Source organism: Alligator sinensis, unplaced genomic scaffold (genome assembly GCF_000455745.1).
Source record: "Alligator sinensis unplaced genomic scaffold, ASM45574v1 scaffold575_1, whole genome shotgun sequence".
Taxonomy (NCBI): Eukaryota; Metazoa; Chordata; order Crocodylia; family Alligatoridae; genus Alligator; species Alligator sinensis.
This window is the reverse complement of record NW_005842051.1, coordinates 1,004,241-1,023,298: the sequence shown is the minus strand read 5'-3', so window position 1 is coordinate 1,023,298 and position 19,058 is coordinate 1,004,241.

The following is a 19,058-nucleotide window of genomic DNA, read 5'->3' as shown; positions in this document are numbered from 1 at the left end:
AGGAAGGAGCGGTGGGGTCTTCCACTAATCAGCAGTGAGGGGAGTGGGGGAGAGCAAAGGGTGAGATGTGTTCAGGAAAACATGAAAGATGAAGGGAGCCGCCACTCACTGTACTTCTGCCATGAATTCGATAGGTCCCTAATAATTAATTATAAAAAATGAAGAGCTCTTCATTTTGTTCCTGATCTTGTCCCTGCCATGCAATGCTGTGCCATGCCACACTGCGCCACTCCAGGTGAGCAGCTTCAGCTAGGTGGTTCCTGCATGTGGGGCTCCAGCTCCTGGGTAGGAGTCTAGGAGCTTAAGCTGGAGTCCTGTGCACTGGGGCAGGAGCTGCCTACCAGAAGCTGCTCACCCAAAAAAGAAGACTAAACAAGACCCACTTCAAAATAATCAAAGTCCTGTCAGTTGAAACACTTAGCTGAGATGTGAGTTCAACTAATTCGTATTGCTTGTCTTTTTAACAGGGTGTTTTCAAATTAGGTATACTTGATTTAGGTGAAGGGGGGCATCTACATGAGATATTTAATGCACAGTAGCTTAATAACACTGTGCAGTAGCATGCTGTGCCAAAAACCATGCTAATACACTACTACACAGTAGTGTTAGGCTACTGTGCGGTAAGTGTCACAATAAAACCATGCGCCAACACTACTGCACAGTAAGTAGGTACTGCACGTTTAGTTTACTACTTCATTAAGTGAGTACTAAACTAAATGCACAGTACCTACTGAGCATTAATGAACATACAGATGTGCCTGGGATGTGCCCCATTCTGGAGCCTCCAAGTCTGGTTTTCACTAGGGCTCAAATCAGGTCATTAGAAGGGGGCATCATCAGTGCTTAGGTGACCTTGGACCAATGGAAATTTAGGCACCTGTAGCAATGATAAGGATGTCAATCATGCCAGAATAGTAGACTGAGTCACCCAGAGAGAAATATAGACACCTAAACACCTTTGATAATATGGGCCACACATACCATGATGATGAGCACAGAATAAGGATGTGAATGGGAAGTGGAGATTTCTGGTTTCTCAACAATTCTTTAATTTACCTTTTTATTTTTGGTTATTCAATTAATGAAAAACTAAAATCTTGAAAAGTCATTATGACATTTAAATACTGGAGGAAGTGAACCGGTGACTCCAGCACTGGTGCTACTGAGAAGGCTTTGGATTCCTTGACCACAGCGCATGCTTCAGGAAGAGAGGACTCCTGGGAAGGGATGGAATCCACCTCATGAGGAAAGGTAAGTCTCTGTTTGCAGCCAGAATGGCCGATCTTCTGGGCAGGGCTTTAAACTAAGATTGCTGGGGGACAAATTCAAACATGTCCTGGGACCAACATACAAGTAAGCCCTGTAGATAGGGACACTGGGAGAGCCACTTTTGCAGGAGCTGAGGGGATAGTTCTCCATCAGCAGGACAGGAAGATGAGGGGCTCAGTAGGAGGACTCAGGTGCCTATATATTAATGCCAGGAGCATGAGGAACAAGCAGGATGAACTAGCCCTCCAACTCTCCAGTGTGCATTATGATCTAGTAGGGATTACAGACCTGGTGAGACTCCTCACATGACTGGAGCATAGCTATAGAGGGCTACACCATGCATAGAAGGGACCGGGTGGGGAAGAAAGGTGGAGGCATTGCTCTCTATGTGAAAGAGCAGTACACCTCCTTGGCTTCAAAAATGGACAGCTTGAAACCCTTGGGTCAAGTTGCATAGGGGGTGGGGATGGGACACTCTGAGAGAGACCTAACTATAGGTGTATACTACACACCACCAAACCAGGGGAAGGAACTCGAGGATCTGGAGTTCACCCAAGAATTGGCTGAGTCCACATGTGCACCTGACATGGTTGTTTTAATTATCTAGACATTTTCTGAGAGAAACACTCGGCCAAGTTGGATCAGTCATAATCCTTCCTGACATGTGTCAAGGAGCTCTTTCTGACTCAGGAGGTGCATGGGCCAACCAGAGGTGATGCTCTGCTAGACTTGGTCCTACCCAAAGGAGATGACCACGTGACCAACTTAAATATAGAGGGAAGTCTGGGCAACAGTAACCATGAAACCATCATCTTCACTGCCCAATGTAGGGCAGACAAATTGGATAGCAGGATTGAAGTCTTGGACTTCAAAAATGAAAATTTCAACAAACCTAGGTCACTAGTAGGCCAAGTGCTATGGGACCAGGGACCAAAGGCAAAAGATGTGCATGAAGAGTGGTTGTTCCTTAAGGCATCCTTGAAGCACAAAGGAAATCCATTCCATGCAGAGAAAAGGTAACAGAAGGGCTGGGAAGCCCTCTTGGCTAAACAGGGAAATCATGGTCCTGTTAAGAAAGAAGAAAGAGGTTTAGAAATAATGGGAGCTTGGGGTGGACGCCAAGGAGGACTATTCTATGGCAGCCCACATGTGCAGGGAACAGATAAGACAAGCGAAAGCAGCAACCAAATTTAGATTAGCAACAGGAATCAAGGACAACAAGAAGTCCTTCTTTAGTTACATAGGGAACAGGAGAAAACAAATGGGAGTGTGGGGCCATTGCTCAACAACTCAGGAGAGCTGGTTACCGATACCCAGTAGAAAGCTGAACTCCTGAATGACTACTTCACCTTCGTCTTTCACCAGACCAAGGGGAAAACCACATCAGGTAGAGTAGAGGATTAGCATAGTAGGAATAATTACCTTCCTACTATTGCCGTAGAATTGGCATATGAATAACAAATGGGAGTGTGGGGCCATTGCTCAACAACTCAGGAGAGCTGGTTACCGATACCCAGTAGAAAGCTGAACTCCTGAATGACTACTTCACCTTCGTCTTTCACCAGACCAAGGGGAAAACCACATCAGGTAGAGTAGAGGATTAGCATAGTAGGAATAATTACCTTCCTACTATTGCCGTAGAATTGGCATATGAATAATTAAAAAAAATTAGACATATACAAGTCAGTGGGACTGGATGATCTTTATCTGAGAGTGCTGAAGGAACTGGATGAAGTCATTGCAGAACCCCTGGCAAAGCTCTTCCACAACTCATGGTACTCTGGAGAAGTCCTTGAGGACTAGAAGAGGGCCAATGTTGTGCCCATCCACAAGAAGAGCAGGAGGGAGGACTCAGGTAACTATAGGCCAGTCAGCCTAACTCCTTCTGAGGGAAAATCCTAGAAAAGTTTATCAAGGAGTCTATCTGCAATAAGCTTGCAGAAGGTAAGATTCTAAATGACAGAGAGCATGGCTTCATCACAGGCAGGTCTTGCCTTGCCAACCTCATCTCCTTCTATGACAAGGAAACTCACCACCTGGACATGAGACAGCAGGTTGACATTGTATACCTAGACTTCCAAAAGGTCTTTGATCTAGTATCCCACAATAGCCTTGTGAGAAAATTGGAGTATTGTGGGTTTAACTCTGAGACAGTCAGGTGGGTGAGAAACTGGCTGCAGGATAGGACCCAGAGAGTCATAGTGAATAGATCTGTGTCATCCTGGTGAGAAGTGGGCAGTGGTATCCCACAGGGGTCGGTGCTCGTTCCAGTACTTTTCAACATCTTTATTAATGATTTGGATGTAGGGCTGAAGAGCTCACTGGACAAGTTCACAAATGACACTGAGTTATGGGGGAGTGTGGTCATGCTTGAAGATAGGCTACAGATAGAGGTGGACCTAGACAGGGTAGCAAGTTGGGCGGATCAGAACCTGATGAAGTTCAACGTCAAGAAATGTAAAGTGGTCCACCTCGGGATGAGCAACCTCCAACATACCTACAGGTTTGGCAGTACCAAACTGACTAGCACCATGAATGAAAGGGACCTGGGAGTAATAATAGACCACAGTATGAATATAAGGTGGCAGTGTGATTCTGTAGCCAGCAGGGCAAATAAGACTCTGGCATGCATCAATCAATGCATCTCTGGCAAAAACAAGAAGCTGATTCTTCTGCTCTACTCAGCACTGGTGAACCTGCAGTTGGAGTACTGCATCCAGTTCTGGGTACTACACTTTTACAAGGACATGGATAAGCTTGAGAGAGCCCAAAGAAGAGCCACCCATATGATCAGAGTCTTAAACAGCAAGTCATATGAGGAAAGGCTGAGGGATCTGGGACTCTTCAGCCTGAGGAAAAGAAGGCTGAGAGGGGACCTGGTAGCAGCTTACTGCTATATTAGGAGAGTACATCAAGACTTGATGAACAACTGTTCCCCAAGGTGCCCTTGGGGAAAACCAGGAGTAATGGCCACAAACTCCTAAAAAACTGATTTAGGCTCAACATTAGGAAAACCTTTTTCACAGTCAGGGTGTCCAGACTGTGGAATAAACTCCCTCCAGATGTGATGCAATCACCTACCCTAAAAACCTTCGAGAGAAGACTAGACAGTCACCTTGCTGGGGTCCTCCCTCGCCAACCAATTGAAAGTATTCTTCAAAGACATTCTTCATAATTTTATGCTTTCTTTTTCAATGGCAGTGGAAAGAGAAAACAGTCCAATATAGGGAGACTTAGGTGACTCAGTTGCCATCCCAAACCAACCCAACCCCCACCCATCACCCACTCCTGCTGCCACTTCCACTCCCCTCCCCCCCCGCCCATCACATGCCCCAAGTGGTTCCTAGGACCAGGAGTTTCCCTAGACTTGAGCCACGTGCCCTGGCACTGGTTCGGGCATGGAGCAGGGCTGTAGTGCAGCAGTTACCTGTGTGGCTGTGGCTCCTGCCAGTAGGGCCTATCACATCCAGTGGTTGGGCATGCAGGATGTGCACTTTGTAGTGGGTGTGTGAGTGGGTGTAGGGTTGTGAAAGGGTGTGAGGGGGTGTTGGTGTGTGGGGTTTGTGGGTGGATGTAGGTGTGTGTGTGGGTGGGTATGGGATTTATCGGGGTTGGGGGCCCCCACTACCAGTGGTGGCAGCAGCAGCCACAGGAGCATGCAGAGGGCCCTTGGGGTGCTCATGGCCCACAGCAGGCAAAGCCCCCAGCAGCTCATAGATCTGGCTGAGCCCCAAAGGCTGCATGTGGTGGCATGGATCTGGTCTACTCTGCTGACATGCACTTTCAGACCAGAACAAGCTGGTTCCATGCCAGCACATGGGGCTCCTGGCACTGCAGGTATCAAATTTCGAGTTTGTGCTGCAAATATGCATTGGGGGGGAACATTTTCTTGTGCATAGAGTGCCTTCTGCAGTGTCTCAAACTCCTTTGAGATGCCACAACACAAATGTGTATGCCCTTGAATACAAAGAAATTTAGGTTTCTACCTAAATGCATGGTCTAATTCTAAGGTCGTGTTACATGGTCATTTTGGGTGACTCCTGGAGCTCTTAACACCTGTATTGTCATCACATTAACATCTGAAAATAGTTTGAAGCTCTCATTATGCGGCTCAAAGTTATGCCACACCAAGGCAGGATTATATCTGATCCATGTTACCTAGCTTGTATTGCACCAGGATGTAGCCATTCTAGGCTACACCTCAGTGTAAACACCCCACCTGCCCGCGCTCCCCTGCTAGCCTGAATCAAAACCACTGCCCTTGTCCCCTCACCTCCCGGAACCCCAGATACCCTGTTACTGCTACCCTGCCTGCCCCCCGCCTTAGTTGTGGCTGTCTCTCCTGAGCGAGTAGCTATGGAGCAGTTAACTTGCCTGCCCAGCTGCTGCTGCTCCAAACTTGAGCTAGCATTAAGACTGATCAACATTTAAGTAGCTCACAATGTAAGGTGCAACAAGGCCCTTACATTTGTACAGCAACTGTAAATTGTATGTAATTTTACAATCTTCATAAAATCTGGCCTTCAAGCAACTGCAATCTTCCCTTGAAAATTGTATGCAATCGATGTGTAGTCATGATAACACTCAGGATTTTCTTTCTCCATCTTTTCAAAATAGTGCCATTTTGGTGTTGGTTGTAGGACCCTGTGACAGATTGCCTCTTCCAAAATTCCAATAATAAAGGCCATAACGCCATGATATTTGTGGCAGATTATGGGGCATCCCAAAATGTTGCTGGAATATGAAACCTCGCATTCCCATCCAAAAACTGAGAAAAAAATTCACATGAATTAAATTCAGTGATGCATTCTGTGGTGGGTCAAGATCTGAAAAATAAGGACTGTTTGACTGGCATCCAACTCAGCTCCTTCAAACAGATGAAATGTATTTTTTGACTTTTAGCTCTGACTTGTTTGAAATGTAACATTTCCTTCTTTACAATGTTGTTAAATCACAGAATTTGACTTTTACAAAAATATATGTGTTAGTTTCACTTAAAAGGTTGTGTGAGTTACTCTTTCTGATTGTGGATCTGTTATGGAGTGCTCTATAGCGTGCTTGTTCAGGAGTGTCGAGGCTTTGCGTGGTCTCTCTGAGTACCCCTTTAGCCTACTTAAGCTTGGTTTCAACAGCTCCTTCCCACTCTTGGATCCTGGCCTTCTCACATTCCCTGGTGCTTTGTGGCCCTGACTCCGGAAGTGAGCATCCAGTTCTACTCCTGAGAGGTGGGCTTCATCTCTTCTTGAGATGACCCAGCAAAACCCATAGTCCCAAGCAGCACAGCAGACAGTCTCTTCAGAAAAGGTATTTATTGGGGAAAAGGCCAGCCAGCCAGAGCTGCTCTGTTACCTTCAAAGGGGTTAAACAGGCCCTCCATCCCTACTCCTGCCTGCAGCACCCCTGAGCACCCCCAAAAATATTCAGCTTGTTTCAGATTCCTCTGGCCAGGAGTTTCCAGGCTTCTTATTTCCAGCCTGTTCTTCCATTGTCATATATACCTCCTCTGGGCACCTCTTAGGAGTCAGACATCTTACCTTTGTTGATATGTTGACATAGCCATTGATACTAAAGGTCTATCTGGTCTTTTCTTACACCTACCCAGTCTTGTCACTTAATCTTTTATTTTCTGTGCACATGATAATGCGGTAAACTAAGTCGTATAATATAACAACAAAATGAACACAGTTAACAGTGAAAAATATCACAATCAAATTTATTATCTGTCACATCATCAAGGGCCAGAAAAGTCATGTAGTCTTTATTCATGTAAAATTCCCATTGATCTCGTAGTTTTGTCAGGAAAAGGACTCAGGATTTGGGAATATTTATATACTATAGTAATAAGAATTTTGAAGGGCATATATCAAGAAACCTCAAGTCTTGAAACTAAAAGTAAAACTTAGCTAAAATACCAGTTCAATTAGAGGCATAAATATGCAGTTGGGCACTCGGGGCAGCTTTGACGTGAGGGCAGCAGTGACTTCCAGCTCCTGCTTTGCTGCCAGCAAGGCTGTGCAATGGTAGTGGCAGCATTTTTTTCCCCTACAACCTAACCACGCCTCAAGTCAGTGCCCAGGGTGGTTGTCCCAGTTTCCTAACCCTAGTTATACTACTGACTTTAAAAAAACTATTTGTCCTCTTGGAGCAGGGGAAAATGCTGCAAGTGTCAGTGACAAGTGTTTTCATTTCAACACATTCATACTCATGATTATTTTGTCTGTTTGTTTTATGTGATTAAACTCAATTACAAGGATTATTTGGTCACCTGCAGCTAAATATTACTTGAACTGATAGATCCTAGGAACTGTCTGCCTTTCAACATTTTCGTGTAAATTATGTGTTTCATTGCAAGAGATTTTGTCAGTAAAATTATTTTTAATTAAAGAAACCAGTAAAAAAAGGGGGGAAAAATCAGTGGAGCCCAGTTAATCCCTTGAATGGCATGATTCCCTGCTCACCATTCCATACTGAATGGCTCCATCATAATGTGGGAATGGATTTTTAGGAAAAGCTATAGAAGCACTTGGAAGGTATGTTTTTCCATTGTCTCAAATAAATACCTGTACTGCACATGCAGAAGATTAAACAGATTATACTGTTTATAAATATGTTTACAGCTCATATTTCTGACGATGAATATCATCATGTGTCTGTTGTATTCCATCATAACATTATTGGGAAAGACTACTTAATATAGTGAGGACTGTGGAGCAGAACTGCAAGCCATGTTCTGGTCCCTTTATGATACTTGCACTGTGGAAAGTTGCCAGAAAGTTCTTAAAAGGGTTGCCAATGATTCCCTTGATGTACACGAATCCTTTCTGATGGCAGAAAGCCAAAGCAACCTCCATGGAAAAAAAATCTCTTTAGGATAACATGCCCTGTATGACTGTTACAGCTGGTGTGACTAAAATCAACTACTGTGGCTCCCTGGTAATCCGGAATCAGAGCAATTGGAAAAAAAAGTGGCTTAGAGGTCTCTTTGTTTCACAGCCCCCTTCTAAACTGTACTGAGCATGAGGTTGATGGGAGTGAGGGCCCCTCTACATGTTCAGGTAAGAGCACAATGGGATCTAAAGTATGATCTACACGAGCATGACTCCTGCCATGCCACACATGTGGTTTTGCTCATTAGATCCCATTATGCTTTATTATCAGTGACCCTGGGCTCACCTTGTGTCAGCTCCTATGGTTGTGAGTCCCACAGCTGATAGAGCTCACAGCAGGGGATAGCAGCAGGGGGAGTGCCAGGAAGGCTGCTGCTGCCTGCAGCGCAGGCAGCGGGACAACATTGTTGGCTGTGGGGCTCACAGCAGTGGTACTGGGGAGAGTGGTGCCACCACTGTGAGCCTCATCAAGTGTGAGGCTGGTGGTGACTGGTGCACCCCTGTGGCTGGGAGCCCCTCAGTTGGATGGGCTTCCACCCACAGGGGAGTACCTGGCCAGGCTTTCAATTAATGGCAGGATTAGAACAAGCTACAAAGTTGTTTCACATTTTTTGTGGAATAACTTGGTGGCTTCTCACGCTTTTCAGCAGTTGAATGTGTAGCTGGGTTACAACTTAAGATGCGATTAAATGGTTAATCATGCCTTAAGTGTCATGTGTAGAGGGAGCCTAAGATTTCATAGATTTCATAGACATTAGGGGCTGGAAGGGACCTTGTGAGATAATTGAGGCAGGAAGTCTGCTGGGTCAAATAATCCCAGGAAGGTATGCATCCAAACACTTTCTGAATGAGTCCAGAGTCGGTACTTGCACCACCTCTGGGGACAGTCCATTCGAGACCCTGGACAGTTGGACTGTGAAGGAGTTTTTCCTTATGTTCAGCCTAAACTGGCCCTCCAGAAGTTTGTGGTCATTAGACCTTGTCATCCCTTGGGGAGTCCTGGTGAATAACTGTTTTCCCAGATCTTGGTGCACCCCCCTTATACTTATAGGCTGCTACTAAGTCCCCCCTGAGCCTTCTCTTCTCCATACTGAAGAGCCCCATGCCTCTCAGCCTCTCCTCATGAAGCCTGTTTTCTTGGCCTTTGATCATGTGGGTAGCTCTCCTTTGGACGCTTTCAAGCTTTCAAGACTGTGGTCCTATATATTTTTGTACTTTGAACTATAGTATATATGCTTTTGCAGTGTATATTCCTGTAAACAGTTTATATTTCTTAAATAAATAACTACATGAGTTAATTAATTGAATAATTGCCTCAGTCACTAATAAAAAGTTTAGCTGCTGAAAAACTAACAGTGCTCAAAGGCTTTTATTTTCCAAGCAATTCCTGCTCCATTTGGGGGTGGGGGGAAACTTAGCTGATATTTGATTGTTGGTCTTTGCAGAGATTCCAGCAAGAATTTGAAAAGTAGTTTGTTTCCTTATAAAACAAAATATGGCAGCAATACTCTACATAAATGTCACCACTGTGGTGGTATTCTTTGAATAACCCTCTTTACTCTTCCTTGCTTTTCTCTCTATTCCATATAACTTCCAAAGCAGCATTATGCTTAAACTTTAAATAAAATTTTAACATAATACAAAACCCTCAGGCACTGGCACAATTCCAAAGCATTTAATCCCCCCACCTCCCTTGAAAATATATATTTTTTAAAGAAACCAAGGAAGGAAAGACAGAAAGGGAAACAACTTGCAATGAATTCTACACCTGCATAGCTGAAAGGCATTTTATGTATTGGGGTCTCTAGAGTTTTTCAGGTCTGGAGATTATAATGTAGCAATTAAAGCAGGCATTGTAGTAGCACTCTAATTATTTTAGCAGATCTTTATCATCTGTAATTGACAGAGAATGTTAATTTGAGACATTTTGTAAAATAATGTCTGGAACAGTTACATTAAGTACAGGGAAAGAAACCATATCTTGGGTCACATTATCTTTTGAGGGATTAAATAAAGGAATGCTCATATAGAAACAAAGGGATTTTCCATGTTCAAAGAAAAAGAAGAGGTGTGGCATTCACATTTCAAATTACTGCACCGTTGGGTTGACACATTAGTAAAGAGATGAAATGCTGGGATTCTCAGGATCTGGCTTCTATGAAACTAATTAGGATTTTACTTCAGCCTGGTAACAACAGTCATTGCCACCTTGCTTATGAGTAAATGTCTTATAAAAAGGAAAACAGGATCAAGAAACACTGAATGGAGGAGACAGGGAAAAGAAATCCCAGAAGCAGGATTTGAAAAATAAGCATATTTGAAAAAATGAGAATTCCTTACAAGTCACAAACAACATGGCTCTGACACAGGAGCTACTCTTGGAATCAGTCTACTAAACTCATGGTTTACATAAATGTAAAGGAGAGCAGGTGTCATATACATATATTTGAGAATATTTTTTTTCTGTTTTTCAAGTATAGCATCACAGTTACACAAATTAGTGGCCTTCTGTCATTAAAGCTATATTTATATCCCATCTTTATCTCCAATATGCAGATATTTGTTTACAATTTACGAACACACAAGGAAATACTAAATTACAGTTATGGGTGTAAATAAACCATTGATTTATAACAACATTATTAGAATCAGTTTGGTTTTTGTAGAAAGAACTGTTGAAATCCAGAAATCTGGTATTTTGGTTAAAAGCAAAATCTTGAAGTGAGAGATTTAAAATATTACAATTTTAAAAAAGTAAATGCCCAAAAATCAGGGTAACTAATAACAGCCTTAACTATACACTACAATCTCTCTCCTTTTCAACAGTATTGGTATGGATTTCAATAATTACCACATGAAATAAATGTGTATAGAAATGCCAATAGGTGCTTTTAGTACTCACTCTTTGAACGTATCTTGCAGTCTTATGTAGATCTCATGTAGTCGTATGCAGTCTCATGCAGGGTATTAGGAGATTTGTGGATATATGTTCTGAACAGACATGGACAAGTTGACCTCTAGTTTGAAAACTGTGTGTATGGGGTTGTGTATGGAATATCAAATCTAAAGGGAAACTGACTTGAGCAGCCTGTTATCTGAAGTCCTTCACAACCACTAGTTCAAACTTTTCCATTGTTTATGGCCACTCTACTGGAACAGTAATATGTCTTATATAATTCTTCAGAAAACAACATATTGCATGTATACAACTGATGACCAGATTTTTCATTCTTAAGACTGACTCCTTTATCATGTCCCTAAGAGAAATGTCCTTGTTCCTAATGCAAGATGCAAGGATTTCTTAAAGTGATATTGGGCCAACTTGTTCCTAATGAAATACCCAATTCAGTGTTGGAATGACTGCTTGACTACCTAACTTCACAGTTCACAGCCTAAAGGACTTGCCTGCAGTATGCTTCACTCCATCTTTTCTTTAGTGTGAAACAGGTTGAAAAATGTTTTAAACTCCTGCAATGTACTTACTCATTTTATGGATGGGATTTGCAAACCCACTTAGAAGATCTGAATGCTAATTTCCTACTAATTTCTAATAAACAGAAGGTGTTCAACATTGCTAAATATTTTGAAAATGCCATCCTTTTTCCCTGGTTGTCACCAAGCATGGGAGAGATAATAACAGGAAACAATTTCAGGCAGAAGGTTGGGCAGGGTAAAACCTTATGGGCACCTATACCTGTACTCCGGTGGTGGTGGTGGGATAATTAGAGTGGCTCTCAGGAGCTGCTGTAATTAAAACGCTTGCAGTGTCTCATGTATTCAGCAATCCACACTCCAAAAGGGCGGTGGGGGTGCTTTAACTAAAGCTTGTTCGATAAGCTTAGAGACTAACTGGTTCAAAATGGCTTGAGCTTTCATAGGCAACAGCCTACCTTTTTGGATTTCTTGTCATTATCCTGTGCATTTGGTCTCCAGTAGAGCTGCCAACTGTACCTTGTAACCAACTTGCTGCCTCTTTCACTATAATTTTTTTATTTCTACTGTCAGTGACACATCCTTCCCCCCCCTCTCCCCCTCCCCCACTTTATTACTACCATTTTTCATCTCTTCCTGTTTGGCTTATAGTTCTTTTAATAGGCCTAACATAGCTTCATTATTGAGAACTTGTTTTTACTACAGGCAAAACCTTTGCTCTCATAGCAATGTGGTACAGTAGTTACCAAAAGACAAAGCTTCTTCTACTAGACATAGCTAATAGGGCTGTGAGAAATTTTGCTGGCTGTTTCGTTTCAATGCTGTTTCAACTTGTTTTGAGCTTGAAACAGCAAAATTGAAATGAAATGAAAGGCTTTCGAACAGCCTCAAAATGAGATGAGGGCACTCAAAATATTTAAAAAGTTTCCAAATGTTTCAAGTTTCGAAGCTGGGCTTGCTTGAAGGGAAATAGAAACTAAGGAGAGGGAGGGGGAAGAGTGGGGAAAGGACTGCTCTGATATTGACCTCTGTAGCTGGCCAGTGACTGTCATCCTTCCCTGAAGTCCCTTCCAATCCCAGTGCCCTGCAGGAGGGATGGAAAAAAGAGCTGCGCCTTAACACACACATACAGTCACACATCACAAGTTTTGCTTGTCAGCAGCTTGAGGTGCAGTTTCCCGGAAACACCTGCACCTATCTCCTTGAAACCTGACAGGCTTCGTAGGCTCAGAAGGAGCTACCACCCCTGCAAATCAGGCAAGAAATGACAAAGTTATAGGCAGCTTCGTGTTTCCCCATTACAGCCTCTGGGCAAAACGTCGAAACAGTGAAACAGTTTGATGAAATGAAATGGAACGGCGCTTTTGAAACAAATTGAAACTTGAAACAAAACACTGCCCCGTCAAAACGGCAAAATGGAAGTCGAAACGAAAACATGCTGTTTCACAAAGCCCTAATAGCTAAGTAAATTCTATAGCAAAACCCCCAGTTTTTCTTTTTTTTCTTTTTAAAATGCATTCTGTCCCCTTCCCCAACCATTTCTGACTTTTTCTCTCCCTCTCTACTCCCTATAGATAAGTATAAATGAGCTAAGACATAGGATAAGCGTCAGCATTTTATTTTGGCAGCAAGTTGTATTTGTTTTGTTTAAGACATAGGATAAGCTTCAGCATTTTATTTTGGTAGCAAATTGTATTTGTTTTGTTTTTCTCCTTCTTTATATTGTATAATTATTATGGTTATATTGATTTTTACTGTTCTATAGTACTGTTTTACTGGTACTATATGATTTAGGCCTACATATGTATGTTAGCATAAGTCATGTTGAGTTTCCATTTTGTTTGTCAAGTCTCCATCCTCTCCCCAGGCCCGGATGTGTAACCCATGACTCACACCTACCCCTCCTATGTAACTTGGTTCCTGAATGAATGGGGATGAATGAGGGTGCTTGAGAGACAATGGCAGTAGGTCTAAAAATAGCTCCCTCTGAATGACTGAACCTTCAACACCAATACCTGGACCAATGACCCAGCCACTGGAACTACCCTCTGCATTCAAGAAACAAAAGATGAGGCAACCCATCATTGTGCCAAGGCTGCACATGCTCAGTAAGAACACCTGGAGCCCTCTGGAACAGGACTGACCTTGCCTGGATAGGCCCTCTCCATAGGAGATCAGAGGTAGTCTGCCCCATAAAAGGGGTAGTGAAGACTGACTCCTAGGGATGCCCTCTCCATCTGGACCAGCACCATGCCACACCACCTATCCACCCAGAGGCCCTGCTGGTGACCCCCCTCTGGACAACACCTACTGGACACGGACCCTTTTCCAGCCTCGATAGGTACCTATCACCCCCCACCCCTTCTTCAGCCAAGGACTTGGACTCTGCTTCTCTTCCCTACCTGGACTCCAACCCTTCCACTGAGTCTCTTTCTCCTGCTTCCACCATTGTGACTGCTTGTGTGTGTGTGTGTGTGTGTGTGTGTGTGCGTGTGTGTGAAAACCAATAACTTCGTGGGGCTGTGTAGTGTGTTGTCTGTTTAATAAAACTGTTATTTGGACCCCTAAGTTGGGTTTTGCTTTACTATGGTTTTGCCCTGCTCCAATACTGCTCCTCGCCCCTCTAACTTCTGTCTCATTTCTCCCTCTCCTGCTTCTAGCTCACCGCCACCTCCAACACCTGTCCTGAGCTCCTCTCTGCCTCCAAACCCCATTTCTTTGCCACTGTCTTATCCCCACTGCCTTTTCCTTTTCCCCTGAGCAACCAGGTTTCTGCCGCAGTTTTTTTTCTGGCTGTCTCTTCCTTGCCACCACTTATCTACCCCTCCTCCCCCACAGTATCTCAGCTGTCTGCCTCAGTTTCTAGCACCAGTCTACCTTAAGTAAACCCAAGCCTCAGTTCTTCAGCCAGTTTCTCTGTAGTCCACTGGTTCTAATCCTGGATCTGGCAACTTTCACTCCTTACACTTTAACTCTCTCTCTCTCTTACCTGAACCTTCCCTCAGGTACCCCAAGCACTGTACCATCCAAGTTAGGAACTTACCTGTGTGTAGGTGGGTTGTATGTGTATGAACTGGTGAGTGTGTGTGTGTATGTATATATGTCATTGTGTGCATGATATATGAATTAGCGATCTGTGTCTAACTTTTGGGGTGTATAGTGTATGCGCTTGAATTGGTGATAGGTGTGCATATGCCTAGGCTGGTTTGGATGTGTATGTGCCTAATTGATTTGTGTGTTTGTATATGTGCAATTGTGTCACACCCTCCTAACAGTGCAATATTGAGATCCTGAGAGTTGGCCTGACCCCACAGGGCAAGAATTCTATATAGTGCTTATATGGCTTCCCCATAGCTTCCTTCTCCCATGACTATAGCTCTGCATAATGTTTTCAGAGATGTCCTAATTTCTGAATCTGATCTTTTTTTTTTTTAGATATTCAAAACATCAACTTTCTTTAAATAATTCTTCTTGTTTTAACAACCTTACCACAGCAGGACATTAGCCACTGTGGTTTCCCATATTTACTTGTGGCAGGTTAGGGTGCAATGTCTTGTGGTTGTGTCAGTGCTGGCTGTGTAGTTTTGCTAATAAGTTAGGCATTGGATTTATGTGGGCAATGGATTTTATAGGGATGATCCTGCTCCAGAGGTCCCTTCCAGCCCTACTTTTCTCTGATTCTAGGATTCATTACCTCTCATATTCCAGAGAGGAATCCTTTATGATATCCCAGATTACCCACTGTCTGAGTAACAGGTAGTCAAAGGAGACCTTGAGAGTCAGAAAGGGAACTTCTAGTTGATAGTTTCAAAAATGAGAAGACAGGGAGAGCTGGGGTAAAGAGCACCCTACCCTTTTTTTCCCATCTTCCCCTCCAACTACCATTATGGGTATCCAGGGAACACCAGTTTTCTTTCAATAGAGTAAGAAAACAATTGAGTTTTGACATGGATAAAGAAAAATTAACACCCAAACAAATAAGGACCCAACCATGACTCTTCTGTGTACTGGAGTAACTCTGTAAGCTCCGGATGGAGAGACAGAGGGGATATAATTCATATAGAGCTCAGGGGAAGCTTATTTATGCATGATCTTTATTGACCTCCAGAAACAACTCCACTGCTCCCCTCAGCAGAGCACATGCAGGTCCTATTTAGGCATTTATCCCCAGGATTGGCTAACCTTGTGCACAGCCACTTGCCTCACCAGCTGTCTGAAGCTGACAAAGACCCCCTTGCCATGTAAACTGCTCCCAGGATTTGCCTCATTTACTACTTGGTAATTAGTTATGATGGCTTTGTCTGGAGTTTCATGTGGAGAGGGAGTAAGAATTCAGGGGAGGTAAGACAGAGCTGTGAATCCTGCAATTTTCAATATTTTCTACAATATTCTTCTTTCTTCTAACCCCTTTTCAGAATCATTGCTGCTGGCCTGCTTGTGATTCTTTTGCTTTGAATTGGTCTTAAAAGAGGTAATCACTGCTTACATTTGGAGAAATCAGCTGACACAACAGTCAAAATGAAAGGTTGATAATATAAAAATGGAACACACTACTAGTACGCTAGATATGAGAAAAAGATTGAATTTTGACAGAGGCAAAGAAAAGTAGCGAGACAAACATATTAGAGACACCTTATCAGTGCTTAGGAGGAGCGTATTTTCAACTTTTAAAACTTCTGGGACAAAAAGACCAACATCCATATCCTTTCCATCTCGTTTGCCTTATGTTTTTCATAGCAAACACAACTTCAGTATTTCACATTGACATTTGCTGAGGATGACCCGAACCCATAGCAAAACAGAAGAGTGACTAATCTAGGTGAATTCAGGCTTATGACTTAAAGCCCGAATAAGTACAAACAATTTGTGTCAGCAGTACTTTCAGTTCCATGAATCAGGTTTGGGCACCTGACTGCACCTCTATAAATAATAGCATTAAACCCCTTAGATTTCTGGAAAGTTAACAGCTTATTAAAGAGCATTAACAGTTTGTGACTCTGCCGTAGGCTGTTAACTTTGAAAATGACCCTTCAGGGTAGATATGATTGATTTGGATGGCATTATTGCATTACAATGCAATATGACAATAGTCAATGTCATATTCTGAAAGTTACTTGAGTGATAAAATGCTATTATACATGTTTCCATGGAAGCCTATGAAGTACTTTTAACTGCAGAGGGCTTAAATATAAAGAAACGCATCAATATATTAGTAATAACCTAATTATAAGAGAATAGGACTGGACAAGGAAAGAATCATAGTTTTTATGCAGCACTGGAGCCAAGTGGTACCATATAGAGACAGGAAAAAACTCTTTAAAAAAGCATTGCAATTCTTGTCTACACTTCAAGTAGTTTCTCAAATTGCATGGTGTTTGTGTATAGGCTTGATAAGTAGCCATTATAACACACAATATTAACTATAATTAGTTATGTCTCTGGAATATTTTATCTACCACAATAATATGTAAACATCAAATAACTGTTCTCAGCATTGTTTCCTGGCAATTTTATTTTCCAGTTGTCTGAGAATGCCTGCTATTTAGCTAAGAAACATTATATTTTGGTACTTTCCCCACCCTGAGAGAGTTTTGAGGGGTAGTAAGAGAAGTGACCACGTGGCAGCCCCTGACACTAGTAAAGGGACTGACCGTGGGAATATAATACTCTTCTGATGCCCATTGCGCCAACTTCATCGTATAAGTCATTTTTGAAAACTTTTATTTATAAATGAAAATATTCCCACATGGTGTGTGCCAAACAATTTATGAACTGAAAATAAATTATTTCACCACATAATAAATTCTATAACATTCTGGCTGTGTCACATTAACACATAGTTTAATTAGGCTTTCTACCAACTTCCTACTATTTCCCTTGTGTAAAGTTGGCAGTGGGTGTCTGTGGCTGAGCTGCTTTTAGACGCTATTGTTCCAAAGAATTACCTAATACAAAACCCAACAAAAACACTGGAATATTTGAAACCTTCTCACAATGTTCTTTCTTCAGTGAGAGAGGGAAAACACTGACGCCACATATACATAAACACACACAATCAGGATACGTTTGAAAGGAAATTAGTCAGACAAAAGCTGCCGATAGCTTTCATTAGAGCAGAGATTTCACACCTTCTACTTTCTGAAACACCAACAGGCTTGTTTACTGCAGATCACAATTCAGTGGAAATTTCCACACAAGCCCAAGCATTGCAAAGCTTCCCATCTATTTTTCTAAGTTAGCAAGAAAAAGAAAAAGGCTGCTCTTTGAAAACATTCAAAACTGAAAGAAATAGCCGTAAGTGCACAGGACTACTCCTGTTAGACCAACGAAACAGTAGCAAACATTTTTCTTTCTTTGCAAGCTTTCAGGTCCGAACACCCTTCATCGGGCAGAGGAGAATTCAAAGATTGAATTCAGATTCTTCTCTGCCTGACAAAGGGTGCTTGGACCCAAAAGTTTGTAAAGAAAGATTTTTTTTTTTGTTACTTTGCAAAGAAAGATTTTGTATTTTTTTTTTTTTGTTTAGTTGGCCTAATAAAAGATATCACTTCTAGTCCTGGAGTTTTGTCTGACTCTGTTTTTTAGACCAACATGGCTACAACCTGTATCCCAGGACTACTCCTGTGCTTTCAGCATCCAGACACCTTAGGCTTTTCAGAGCAGGGTTTCATCTACCCCTAATGTTTTGTTCAGCGCAAGGTCCTGATTCTGAGCACCTCTAAGCGCTAGCAAAATACTCCTACTACTATTACTACTAGAATGAGAAGTTAGAAATTCAATTATCTGATTTTCTTGCAGAAAATTGGCATTGGTGGCACCCTTGCTTTTCTCCCCCCTTGTATGCATTGCATATTGTGGATCTATTTTCACAGAATAGTCTGTGCCTGAGGTTTATGAGAGAGGTTGGAGTACACAGTCTTGTGGACCCACTTGGACAGGTTTGCCTGAAAATGCAGGGGATTGGAATTAATGGCCCATTCCAGTTCTATTTTCTTATGTTCCACAGGGAGCTGAGGTGCCTAACGTCTTCTATTTGAACTGTCCTCTTTAGGGTCAGTTACGTAGTTTTTAAATTGAATAACTCTCAAGTAAAAAAACCAAGGATTCCTATACAAGTGCTTGTTAGCTTTCTAATTAGACCGCATTGGAGCAGATTAATTGAGTTTGTTCTGTGTTCTTATTAGGACGCTGCGGTGTTGCTGCAGTATCACGTGTATTAAGCTCCTGCATGTTTTAAAAACATTGCAAGGTGCTTCAACTAAACCTCATCAAATGAGGTTTAGATAAAGCATCCTGTAGCCTTTTTTAAATGCACAGAGGCTTACTACACATGATGTCGAGGCTTTTTAATTAGAGCAGCTGCCCAGGAACCTCTCTAATTAACCTCCCCTCTCCCAACTCTGAGCACATGTATAGGCAGCCTAGAAGACTAAACTATATCTGGCCTCAAATCTAATTTGCATTTGGACA